The 13580-nt window shown below is 52.2% G+C and overlaps 1 protein-coding gene across 1 annotated transcript in view; it reads left to right on the plus strand.

The window, feature by feature from the left end:
- The first annotated feature begins 618 nt into the window (after nt 1-618).
- The window catches only part of AHDC1 (AT-hook DNA binding motif containing 1), a 51972-nt gene continuing 39010 nt past the window's right edge, over nt 619-13580 (plus strand). The window contains 1 exon segment of the mRNA XM_015557234.1: nt 619-1213. The gene's annotated coding sequence lies outside the window, so the exon portion shown is untranslated.

Here is a 13580-nt window from a genome sequence, read left to right on the forward strand (position 1 = left end):
AACCAGTTGGGGCTGTTCTTTCTACTCTTAACCACCAGCTAAACTGAGGCCTTGGTCCAGACCCAGACACTCTCTCAGAGTGGCAGCTTCTCTTTTCTGGAAAATGGATGCATAGCAAAGGGGTAGCCACCACAGGTTCTTCAGCCACTTGGGTGGCTTCAGGGACTTTTTCCAGGTAGCTGCTGCAGCCTCACCCCATCTGGCCCAGATTCTGGGTGACACCCCTGGACTAGAGAGAGGGCAGGGCTTAGTGCTGAGGGAGCTGAGATGAAGGGGGGTGGGGTGGGGGGGACACCTGGGATTTCTGAGCCACTTCCTGCTTCATGCAGTGGGGAGGCCTGGAGAGGAGCAGCAACCGCCCAAGCTCACACACCCTGTGAGCGGTAGGGCCCCATGGGATCCCAGGTCTCCTTGCCTGTTGAGAGGGCGGGGCTGGGTGTGGTACCAGAGCTGGGAGGTACCTCCTCCTGGGCCCCACCCACCAACCTAGCTTCTTCCCTGGAGGTTGTGAGCCCTCAGCCCTGGGAGGGTGCAGGGTACAGGGTGCTGTTACTACCTCTAGGGCCATGCCCCCTCCCCATCAATCTGGGCTCCTAGTGTCAGTTGAGCCCCTCCTTTTGGAACTCATTGGGGTGGAAACTCCCTAGCAACAGCTGATGGATGGGTTAGGGCCTTGATATTGGCCTGGGGCCACAGCATGACCCTGGAAGGACCAGGCTGGTGCTGGGGGGCTTGGAGGGGAATTTAAGGGAAAAGAATTAAGGTCATAAATCTTGGACCCGCTCAGTTTTCCTCCTCCTCCACCTTAATCTCTTACCAAACCTGCCCCCCAGCTGCTCATCCAAGGCCGGGGGCGTTAAGGGAGTCCACCCGCCATTCCCCTCCCTCAATTTCAGAAGTGCTCACCCACTTCTGAAATTGCACACTTGCACCCCTGTGGGGAAGGGAGAGGGCAGCCACTGGAGTTGGGTAGGATAAAGACCTGGTGTGGCCAAGACTGGATGTGACCTGACTCATAGTGGTAGATAGGGCTTCGAGGCCTCCGTTTCCTCAACCTGGGGTTTGAAATTCTCTCCTGGTACCTGTCTGCTCATTCAGGAAGGAGCACTAAGACCAAGAGGGATTGCGCAGCTGCAGGACACATGGCCCTGTCTTCAGAAGCCCCAGTCTGAGAGGAGCACAGCCTTGGCCTTGGGAGCCCTCAAACCCAGAGGTGAGGTCTAGAATCCAGGCTGGGTGTGTGCTGAGGTTCAGGCGGGAGGGTGGTGCTGGGTGGTTGGCCTTTGATGGATTTCTGAAGCAGAGGCTGAGGCTGGGGGGAGGCCAGGGGAATGGTAGTGGTTTGCCTGGGGGCTGGGGAGCCATCTTTGTTTGGGAGCAGGAGCCTTGGAGGGTCTGGCTTTCCCACAGGCCTGGGCAGCAGCAGGCGAGAGTTCTGGGGCCCTCCTAGCTCCGCAGGGAACTGACTGCTGCCTGGCCCTGGGGACCCAGGCATCCTGGCGGGTGAGGGCGGGTCTCCAGCAGGCGCCCTGCCAAACCCTGCAGCCTGCTCACCAGGAATCTTGTTGCTGAGAGATGGAAAATCCCGGCTGGGCCTGCAGCTCATCCCTCCCCTCCGGGAGGAGGAGGGGCCCAGAGAGTCCTTCCTGTACCCCCCTCCCATCTGGGGCAGGGCCCTCGGCAGTGGGTGGGGCTGGGGGGCCCAGGACAGGCCTCTAAGGCTTGGTCACATGTCCTGGAGCCCGGCCCAGCCCGCAGTGGGCACTAGGGCACTCTGGAGGCAGAATGGGCCTGGTGCAGCAGAGGAGGGGTAAGGGTGGGGTGCTGAGACCAGAGTGGGCCTGGGTGGGGGCCCATGCCTGGCCCTGGCCCCACTGGCTCCCCCAGGGTGGAGGGTGAAGAGTTGGTTCTCTCCTTGGACAGGAAGACGAATGATCCCATTATGGGAGCGTGATTTTATTCCACGTGTCATGGAGTCTGAGATTAACTTGCTCACCAGTCTGTGACAAACCCCTCACACCCAACACACACACACACACACACACACACACACACACACAGGCACAGAGACAACACATATCCTTGGTCTCACAAGCATATATCCCACAGATACAGATAACAATTTTCCTACTACAGTACATGGCAGAGTCTCCCACACAGAGACACAAGCACATACTGACACTTAGTTACACTGAAATCTAGACCCACAGCCTCAAAGCACAACATTCCCCCATTCACGCTAAGGCCACGTGGACGCACAAATACACAGGCATCCAGGGGGATGCTCGCAGCCCTGCTTAGACATGCACAGATCAAGGACACACAGTACCCCTTAGACACAGACACACTTAGCCACGCACAAAACAGACACAGTCATGCAGACAGGCATAGACCAACAGCCACACACACGGAGACAAAGGCCTAGATACATACGGAGACAAAGGCAGGCACAGACACACAGCGGCAGTTCGCATACAAGCACAGGCGTGCACACCCGGACACAGACAAAGACAAATAAATGCCCAGAGGTTTTGCTGTGGACAGATGTAAGGCGCACACACATCTGGGCTTCCTCCTCGACCTCCCTGCCTGGGGATATGATAATCTGGTGCCTGTGGTTCCAGGAGGAACACTGAGGAATCTTCTGCTCAGTCAGACCCCCCCACCCTGGGCCCAGGGCCAGCCCCCACCTCTGGCACTGGGCCCGTGACCGCGGCCATGGCAGCCACACCCTCAGCAGAGCCCTGACATTTCTTACCTTACCCTCCCCATTGGACGCTCTCACAGGCACACCATCTTCTTCTGCACATGTTCTTAGCACTCCCACAGACCCACACACTGAAATATCTCACCCACACCCCCCTCAGGTGTCCCCTTATCTTTCTCACTCACCCCCCCCAAGTAGACATAGACAGTCTGCAGCACATACACTCTGCCTTCGTGGCATGCGCCCTTACCTTCTCTTACACGGACCCCCACACGGATAATACACATTGGCTCTCCACACCCTCATCTCTCACGGATCGTCCCCGCACACATCCATGCCCTCCTTCATGTACCTCCTCACCTTCTCTTTCACAGACTAATTCCCAAATGCAACACACACACACACACACACACACACGCATCCTCACCACTTTCTGACACATGTGCGCACGCACACGCACAGAAAACCTCCCTCACACCATCACTGTCTCTCACAAACGCCCCCCCCCGCCAGACGTGTGCTCTGCGGCAGAGCGGCCCAGGCAGCATCTGTCCCTGCTCCCACTGCGTCCTTGGCCTCGCTGGCCTCCGCCGCTTCCCCTCCACCTCCAGCCCTGCATTCTGTGGCCTTGTCATCTCTCTGTTTAGTCAACAGTTATATGTGGATCATTCACTTATTCATTCAACAAATGTTGATCGAGCATTGATTTTGTGTTAAGCTCTGGGGATACTGTGGTGACTCAGGCCCTTCCTTCATACAGCTCTCAATTTTGTGACCAGTTCTGTCTGTTGCTTGACTAGTATGATTAGATGCTAAGGTAGCCTTTGGTCTTGGGATGTTGAAGAATGTGTAGGAAAAATACGGGAAGGGTCTTCCAGGCAGAGGAAAGAGCATATGCAAAGCCTGGAAATGAATCAAACTATTATTTAGGGGTAGGCAAAGGTAGGTCTACACTTGTGAGTACATGAAACGGTTAATAAAGCTATTGTAATCACCATAACCTGCGTATCTTTTTCCATATGAACAACTGTCAACCTACTTTTGCCCACCCCGGTGTGCTGGGAAGATGGGGCGATGTGCAGAGACTAGAAGAGACGCTGCAAAGAAAACAGGCCGGGTGTCCCCGAGTTTAGACACTAGGCCCAGCGGTTTGGCTCTTGTCCAGGGGGCCACAAGGAGTCACGGGAAGTCTTTAGTGACAGGATAGGGTGGGGAGAGAACGGAGGCAGGGAGGCTAGCAGAGAGGCTTCAGTGGTACAGATGGGAGAGGAGGGTGGTCCGACCTAGAAGAGGCAAGCAGGATGGAGGAGATTCGTTTAGAAGCAAGAACCGGTGGAGTTCCAGCTCCTGAGCTGTAACCCTGGACAGAGTCCCATAGACTCTGAGCTGGGTCCATCACGTGAGCCTGGGACAGTGCAGGAATCAGGCTTATAGTAAATGCTTAATAAGTGATAGCCAATTGTCAGCGATCAGTAGGACTCGGGGAGACATCAGATGAGGAGATTGACGGAGCACCTTTTGAGTGCTGGGTAGAGTGCCAGGTGCTGGGCCCAAAGGCAAGATGGTCTGCAGCTTCTGGAAGCTCATGCACTGAAAACCACAGCTCACGCAGGCAACAGGGAGGCCAGGCATAGGAGTGGGAGGGAGTAAGCACCCTGGGCTCTCTGGGTGGCTCACGGAGGAGCAGGCGTTGAGTGGGACCCTACAGAGGCTGTCGAACTTGGGCAGGTAGAGGTAGGGGAGGAGCTTCGGGGGGAGGGAAGCATGTGAACAAGAGCTTAAGGGCAGGTTGATGAGTCTACCGTGGCTCTTGGGTTGTGGGACACAAGAAGGGGGAGCTGGGAGTTGTGGGGTGGGATTAGGAGGCCAGGCTCAGAGAGATGTCAGCACGGAGCGGAGCTACACCCTAGAAAATACCATGGTGTGTGTGTGTTGTTTTTAATACCACGCTTTGGTGGTGACATGGAACATGCCCATTAGACGTTCTGCTCCAGGCTTTGCTACTAAGCCATTGGACGAGGGCAAACAAATGCCTTGGCCCTCCTTGGTCTCAGTGTCCCCATCTGTCCAGTGAGGCAGTTGGTCTGGTATAGGGTGTGTCATGTCTGACTCTGGGCATCTTCTGGCCCGGGGTTCGAGGCCTCAGCAGTGCTTTCTTCCTGCGCATTCTGAGGAAAAGGAAAGAGCAAAGTGAGGGGTTTCCCGGAGATAGGTTGTGGGTGCTCCAAATGAGGGGCCTTTGCCAGGATCTGACTCCAAGCCCCAGCAGGGATCCTGAGAAGGCAGAGCCCCACTTCCCTTCTGTCCTGACCCGTGTGATTGTAGATGTGGGCCATGTGCCTTCCTACCCACTGACCAAGGAGCAGGGCTTGGGTTCAGGAATCGGGGGAAGGAGCCAGGAAGCCAACCTTGGGGAGACAGAGCCAGGTGAATGCCGGTTGGTAGCTGGGTTCTGCCCCTGATGTCCGGGTTTGACGGGAGCTGTGGTGTAAGGCAGGTTCCGGTGACCCCCCTGGATCCTGGCTGCAAGGGGCCCTTTAAGCATCTTACCTGTGAGGTGGGGCTGGTAGAGAATTAATTTCCTGTGCTATTTTAATTTTGCTGTATTTAATTTGCTGTTTATTTTAATTAATTAACGGCAGGTAATCGTTTCTCGTAACTTGCTGCCGCTGGCTCCTCTTCCTTTTCAGAGGGGTGGAAGGCCAGGCCAGCTGATTGCTGAGTGAGCCGTGAGGAGAGGAAGGGCCTCGGGGACATGTCCCTCTTCCCCTTTGCCTCTCCTCACCCAGGAGTCTTATCCACTCTCCCCGAGTGTCTTCCAAAGGGGCCCTCCCCTCCCCTGCCCTCACTTATGGTCCCTCCTGCTCCTCCCCCTCCACTCCATGCCTGCTTCAGGGTCTCAGATGCAGTAACTTGGTGAAGGGAGGCCTGACATGAGACCCCTGCCTCCTCCCCGGTAATCAGTATTTTAATCATAGGGTGGTGCTGTAAAAAGGGCAGGGAGCTTGGCTTGTAACCTAAGCACTGGGTAGGGGCTGTTGGGAAAACTTTAAAAGTGAAGGTCAGTGTTTAATGGCAGCTTCCTTTCCTACCCCATTGCCCAAACAGCAAGCCCATCCGTGTGGTCAGGCCTGTGGGACACTACTTTGTCCAAGCACCTGAGAACACATCTGTAGGCATGATTTCAGTTATTAATTAGGTCATCTTTAGGACAGACCTCCAGGGTCGATTATCCTCTCTAGAGGTGAGGAAGCGAGGCTCAGAGAGGCTAAGTGACTTGCCCAAGGTCACACAGCAACGAAGAGAGGCAGGGCCTGGATTCTGGCAGACATCTGTCTGTGGAGAAGGAGTTAACAGTTGGAAGGAGAAGAGGGGAAGTGGCTTGAGGATTAGGGTAGGAGTATTAGGTCAGAAAACTGATGTGGCCAGGAAATGGGGTCCTCTGCCTCTGGAGGATGTAGGGGAAGGAGGGGTGGGTCCCTGCCACAAGGGCTTCCTGAGGTGTAAGGCAGAGGCCACCTGTTTTCATTTCCCTGTGTGTCTTCAGTTGTCTGTTTGGAACTGGGCCTTGCTTTGTCACTTGCACTGGACCCTACCAGGGGGACCCTTCCATGGAACCCTACTTTTATTTATTTAACAAGCACACAGCCTTTACCATGTCCCAGTCACCTAACTTTATAGATTCTTATTTACTCATCATAGCAGCCCTATTATTATCATCTTTGTTTTACACATCAGAATATTGAGGCTTGGGTTGAGCCTTGTGACTTGCCCAAGGTCACACAGCCAGTACCTGGTAGAGCCAGCCTTTAAACTGGGAACACGGGGATTCAGAGTCCTTGCTCTGAACCACCAGGCTACCCTGCCTCCTTAGTCCTCGAAGTGGGAGATGGGAGCCCTGAGTTCCTGGGAGACAAGGCATCTTTGGGGAGCCTCTAGTCTAGGTGGAAGAGGAGACCCAGCCCTGCCCTCACCAATCCCAAGCCTGACTGGGCAGACACAGCTCACAAATCAAGACCTGCTTTGTGTGAGGAGCAGGCGAGAGTCAAGGCGTGCCTGGCTGGGAGGTGCAGATCGGCAGCTCGGAAGCCCCTGTGGAGCGGCATGGCCCACGGTAGCGGTCACATGGAAGGGTTGGCCTCAGATTGTGCCCGCAGAGAGCGTGCTGTCTAACTGACAGGAAAAAGAGGGCCGATGTGTGTGAAGTTACCAACAGTTGTATAGGACAGTGGGAGAAAAGCATCCAAAACATGACGCGGTTCAGGGTTTGGGCTTTGAATCCTGTGTGACCTTAGTTGCTTGCCTGCTCTCTGAGCCTCAGCTTCCTCATCTGTCAATGAGGAATAATGTGGCACTGACCGCATAGGGTTTGTGAGGGGTCTGAGCTCTGGGGCAGGGGCTCAGTGACCTAGATTCCAAGGTCCAGCCTCTGGAGAAAGACAGCGTCCTGGCCTGGGGGTTGGCACCGGAGCAGAGCAGGGTGGGAACAGTGAAGGCGAGGAGGGCGATGAGAGTCTCAGCTTTAGAGTCAGACTGCTTGGGTTCAAATCCCAATGATGACGAGTTGCATACCTCTCTGGGCCTTGATTTCCTTGTCTGTAAAATGGGTATAATAATCGTGCCCCTCCTCATAGGGTATTGTGAAGATTAAACTAGTTATTTCATTTATTCATTGCGAAATATTGAGCACCTTGCTGGGTGCCCGACATATTTTGACTTGCTGCAGATAAGTGGTCAATACATGTTAGCAATCTTATTATCAGTTATATTCTGGAGGAGAGGAGGCTGAGGCCTTAAAACAGGGATGAGCAACATGGTAAAATGGTATAGGAGAAATTACAACTGATATTTATTGAGTGTTTACTATGTGCTGGGCACATTCGTTCACGAGGCAGGTGCTCACATTATCCCCGTGGTGCAAATAGGAACAGGTTCAGAGAGGTGCAGTGACATGTCCAACGAAACACAGCTGGTAGCGGGTGGAGATGAAGTTTGGGAGACTCAAAAGGCAGACTCTTAATCACAGAGCTTTAAACCTGATTAAGAGATGACACGGGGTGGGAGCAGAGATTCAACAGAGGAAGGAGGGAGGAGAGGCCTGGCCAGGAGACCCATAGAAGTGAACAGGGCCTCCAAATTCAGGAAAGAAGGACTAGCCCAAGCCAGCATGTGCTGTACGGGTGGGTTTTCCCAGCGGTAACTACAAGGCATGAGGTCAGGGAAGGGAGCAAGCAAAGACTGGAGGCAAGGCTTCCTGGAAGAGGTGGGTCTTGAGAAATGGGTCGAGTTGAAAGAGATGGGGTCAGCGCATTCCAGGCAGAGCAGGGCCTTAGCAAAGGCCCTGAGGTGGGGAGGAACATCCTGGCTTATGGCTGAAAAGTGGGAGGAAATGGCTGAGAGAGGTCAGAATGCGGATTGGGAGGGCTGGTAGCCGCAGGGGCACAGGGAGAGCACAGCCCCAGGGAGATAGGGTGGGTGACAGATTCAAGAGGCTTAGCTAATGAAGAAATAGAAAGACATCCCCCCCCTCTAGCCCCCCCCGATCTAGACAGGATATAGAACATAGAGTTCAAGAGGGCAGGTGCTAGAGTCAAATCCTAGCCAGGCTGCTTCCTACTGGGTGATCAGGGCAAGCCACTGAAGATCTTTTTTTTAAAAAAAAAATTTTTTATTGATTTCAGAGAGGAAGGGAGAGGGAGAGAGGTATAGAAACATCAGTGATAAGAGAGAATCATTGATCAACTGCCTCCTGCACACACCCTGGGGATCGAGCCCGCAACCCGGGCATGTGCCCTTGACCAGAATAGAACCCATCCCTCAGTCCACAGGCCGACGCTCTATCCACTGAGCCAAACCGGCCAGGTCTGAAGGTGTCATTTTTAAAATGAGGTAATGAAAGTACTTGTCTCCTAAGATGAGATGATCTCTGAGAAGAGTAGCACAGTGCTTGGCACATAATAAGCACTTGATTCATTCATTCATTCTTCAACTAACCAGTACACACGGGAATTTCTCTAGCGCACACAACAGAGACCAAAATAAATAGAAATATCTGCCTTCAAGGAGCTTCCATTTAGAGGATGAAACAGACAGTAAACACAAAAATAAATAAAATAGTTGGTTTGTTAGATGCTGATAAGTGCCAAGGAGAAAAATGAAACAGGGAAAGGGGTTAGGGAGTGCCAAGGTTGCAATGTTGTTGCAGTTTTAAATAAACTTATAAATGGAGGCTATTGTTAGCATTTTTGTATAGCAAGTTTTTTCGTTTTTTAAAAAATATATTTTTATTGATTTCAGAGAGGAAGGGAGAGGGAGAGAGGTATAGACCCGCAACCCGGGCATGTGCCCTTGACCGCAATCGAACCCGGGACCCTTCAGTCCGCAGGCCGATGCTCCATCCACTGAGCCAAACCAGCTGGGGCATGTATCGCAAGTTTTAATAGAAAAATTACCTTCCAGTTTATAAGGAATGAATCCTTCATGAGAATCACATGAGGTGGAGGTATTGCTGTCCCCATTTTATAGATGGGGACATTGAAACTCAAAAGAATCTGACCCAGGAGTCATGATTGAGGACAGTCTCACTGTGATAAGAGAAGTGCTCCTGAAAGTCTAGGGGACAGAAGGAGAGAGGTTAACTGAAGAGCATATGGGTGGTGGCTAAGGTGGGTCATTGTTGAGGGAATGGATCTGGGCTGGAGAGCAGGGGCAGAGGGCTGCTTCCTGGAGCCAGAGCTGCAATCAGTATACCCAGGCGTGGCCTGATCAGGGTGATTTCAGAGTGGCTGGACCCAGGGCCAACCCTAAGGGCAGAACGGGGGAAGCAGGCTAGGCTGAGACACAGTGTGATTGAGCAAAGGGCAGAATCTGTCCAGAACTGAGTGATTGTGTAGGTGGTGTGAGACTCTGGGGAGGGGGAGAGAGGAGAGGAAGAGGTCGGCTCCACTGACCAGACAAGAGGGAACAGTGAGGAGGTTTGGGAGCCAGAGCTGCCTCTGAGGGCTCTTGGATGTCAAGCTCAAAACCTCAGCCTTGATGTTGTTGTCAGCAATAGGGAGCTATTAAAGGTTTTGGAGCAGGGACACAGTGTCATGAAAATGACATTTGAGGACGAGGAATCTGGAAGAGTTTCAGTGGAGGCATTTGGAGGTGGGGAGCCCACGGGGGGCTGGGGGGGGGGGCTTTCATTGCTGAGCAGGTGAGAAATGACGAAGTCAGATCAGAGAGACAGCTTGGCCTATGGGGCCTTGGAGATGGTACTCCTGGGTGGTACTTTCTAAGGGACCCTGGGCTAGTCCTTTCCCCTCAGTGTGCCTCTGTTTCCTCATTTGGATTGAACTAAAGGCCCCCACACCCTCATTTTTTTAGCCATGTGGGCTAAGGATTCATTTTGAGAAGATGATAAGAGCCATGGGCCTTCTCTTTACAAAAGTACAAAAACAGCTTTTGATTAAAATATTGTACAGACCTGCCAAAGTCCATCTGTGGAACCATGCTAGATCATTAATATTAATCAAAACAACAGCTAGCATCTCATGCTTGTTGGGCCAGGTGCTGGACAAAGTGACATACGTCATGATCTTAAGTTTGTACAACAGCCCTATGAGGTAGGTACCATTATTTTTATTCTGTTTTACAGACGAGGAAACTGAGGAAGCCTAGAGGGGTGGAGTGACTTGCCTAAAGTCAGAGCTGGAATTGAAGCCTGGGTTTCTCAGCTCCAGAGCCCACGAGCTTAACTGCTAAGGTTAAGGCTAGAATTTCTAGGCTGGAGGGAGAAATGGCAGGGAGGGAGGCCGACATGGGAGGATTTTCAAAGAAAGCCATGAAGAAGCAAAGCTAGAGGCAAACTAGGGGGGTAGTGGCACCACTCATTCCTGAGGTGACGGGTTTCAGGTGGTTGGAGGTAAAGATTCTGTTTGGAGCCCTTTGTCTAGCTTCTGGATGGGTTGGTTAGCTGTCCCACATGACCCCCGGCTAAGTGACCTGCTCTGCAGCCTGCTGGGAAGGGGTGGAGTGTGGGGCCACTCTGCCTCCTTGGCCTGATTATGTTCTGCACCCTTGGCAGGGAAGGACTCACCCCGAACTCTTTGGCTTAGCCTCCAGTGCCGTCTCTGGAGTCTACCCTCCCTCTCTCTTCTCAAGGCCACTGAGCAGGGTCAATGGGCCTTGATCTCTCTGGGGGAATTCGGAAGTGGAAACACCCTTTCCATCCCAGCGAAGAGTACTGGGTCCCATTTCTGAGATCAGGGTAGAATCTGGAACTCAAGCAGCATGGGGCACATGTTCAGCTCTGGGTTGGATCCTGGTCAGTGGCACCCTCTTACAGGAGTGATCTAGATTAGATCAGGTTAGGCCATAGTCTCCTCTAGATACATGATGGGTTAGACTAGTTGGGCCTCTAGAATGGGTTGGCAAACTTTCTATAAAAAGTCAGTGAAAATTTTAGGCTTTGCAAACCCTGGGATCTCTGTCATGAGCCCTCAACTCTGCCACTGCGCCTCGAAAGCAGTCATAGAGGGTGCAGAAAGGAATGACCATGACTGCGTTCTAATGAAACTTAAATTATTAAAATAGACACAGGCTGGATTTGGCCCTTAGGCCATAGTTTGCCAACCCCTGGTCTAGAAGCTTATTCCTCCTGAGGGTGTCTAGATCTTAAATCTGACTGAGTGATCTCTAGGCAGACAAGAGTGCGGTATCAGGCTGGATAATATGGAAGGTGATCTAGAGAAGCATCTTGCTGGAATCTAGATATTGGGAATTGTTGAACAAGAAATGTACTAGACAGTGGTTTAAAGCAGACCAAGCCATAATCTCTGGCCGAGCCGAAATGCACAGGAAGCTGGAGTGTGGTGAGACAGGGTGGTGTGTTGAGATTTAGACCCATACATAGGCTGTGGTCTGGATATAGGGAAGTTGATGAGCTGAAGCCACTGAGATAGTGATCTAGAGCAGGGAAAGTCTTGGTCCTAAGCTAGAGCACCATATGGTCTAGAACAACACTTTCCAATCGAAATGTAGTGGCAGCCATATATGTAATCTAAATTTTCTAGTAGCTACATTAAACAAAGTAAAAAGAAATAAGTGAATTAATGTTAATAATATATTTTATCTAACTCAACATATCCAAATTTTTATCATTTCAACATATAATCACTATTAAAGTTATTAATGAGATATTTTATTGTTTTATATTTAGACTTCAAAATCTGGTATGTATTTTATAATTACGGCACAATCCAGTTCCAATTAGCCACATTTCCAGTGCTCAATATTTCTACCATATTGGGCAGCACAGGTTTAGAAGTGGGATTGTCTTTGGGACCAGGGTCCAGAGGCGTCATGAGCCAGAATGATACAGAATAAATAGAGTTGGACACACCAGAGGTTATACTAGTACTCTTAGACTTGAATGGGTATAGACGGACTCACCTTGGGAGAGCACTAGATTCTGGGTTGGAAGGTGGGTGCCTCCCTTAGCGTCCTGACCTACTGGCCTGTTCCTTCCTCCCTCATCCCAGTGCCACCTCTGACTCTGAAGTGTAGTCTGGCCTGGCAGGTCGGGCTGGGGCAGGGCAACAAGAGCTCCACCCCTCCAAGCCAGCTGCTGCCAGCCTTCCTGGACTGACTCTGTGGAAACAGGGGGCCCAGAGACAGAAATAAACTGCCAGGTTTCCGGGGAGGAGTGGGGGGCCTGCCAACCTTTGTGCTTCCTTGCCTGGGGGTGGGGGTGGGGGCAGGAAGCAACTCCAGGCCCTGTCTGAGGCTGTCACATCTGCATGGGAGGCTGTCACACCTGCATGCATCTTCCCTCACCCCCAGGTGCCCCGCCCCCCTGACTGAGGCCGGACTAAGTTTAGAATTGGATGGATTCCTGAATCCTGGGGTCCAGGAGTCTGGGTGTGACCCTTGGGAGCAGAGGGTGATCTCTAGGGCCCTGGGACCCAACCTGGGGCCCATGTGGGTAGTGCCCGTGTGCCCATTTCTAGGCCCTATCCTCACTGCCGTGGGGCATTAGGCTGAGTTGGAAGGTCTCTGTTGGATGCTCTGCCACTAACTGGCCAAAGGCAACTCTGCGCAAATCACTCTTTGAACCTGTCTCCTCCTCTGTAAAAAGGGGGCAGTGCTTGTCCCTCTTGTCTCAGGCCACTGCAGCTCAGTGGTTAACTCAGTTCATGACTCTGACCTCTGCCACTGTGTGGCCTGTGGCAGGTCACTTAGCCTTTCTGAGCCTCAGTTTCCTCTTCAGCAAAAGAGGGACAGTATTACCTACTTTATGGGAACCTTATAATCAAGTATTCAGTGATGGTTATTACCACTGGGCAGTCCCTAAGCTCAAAAGGGTTGTAAATGAAAATGCACTATCCAGTGGTTCTCAACCTTCTGGCCCTTTAAATACAGTTCCTCATGTTGTGACCCAACCATAAAATTATTCTCGTTGCTACTTCATAACTGTAATGTTGCTACTGTTATGAATCGTCATGTAAATATCTGATATGCAGGATGGTCTTAGGCGACTCCTGTGAAAGGGTCGTTCGACCGCCAAAGGGGTCGCGACCCACAGGTTGAGAACCGCTGCCGGAAATTAAGGTATTCTTCCCCCCAGAAAAGAGCCCTCTCAGACCCCCTCATTTTACAAATGAAAAAACCGAGGCCCCCAAAAGGGAAGGCATTTTGCCCAAGGAGAGAGACACAGCAAGCCAAGCCTTGATGCGGTACCCACCATCTAAGCCAGGGGGCTCGTCCCAATTCACCCCCATTTACAGGTAAGGAAATCGAGGCCGGTGATTGGCCGCTGGTGCCCCGCGGCGCTGTCCAGTGAGGCCCGAGTCCGTCACTGGGGAGGGAGTGCCCGGGCGGGCCGCCGGTG

Source organism: Myotis davidii, unplaced genomic scaffold (assembly GCF_000327345.1).
Source record: "Myotis davidii unplaced genomic scaffold, ASM32734v1 scaffold149, whole genome shotgun sequence".
Lineage (NCBI taxonomy): Eukaryota > Metazoa > Chordata > Mammalia > Chiroptera > Vespertilionidae > Myotis > Myotis davidii.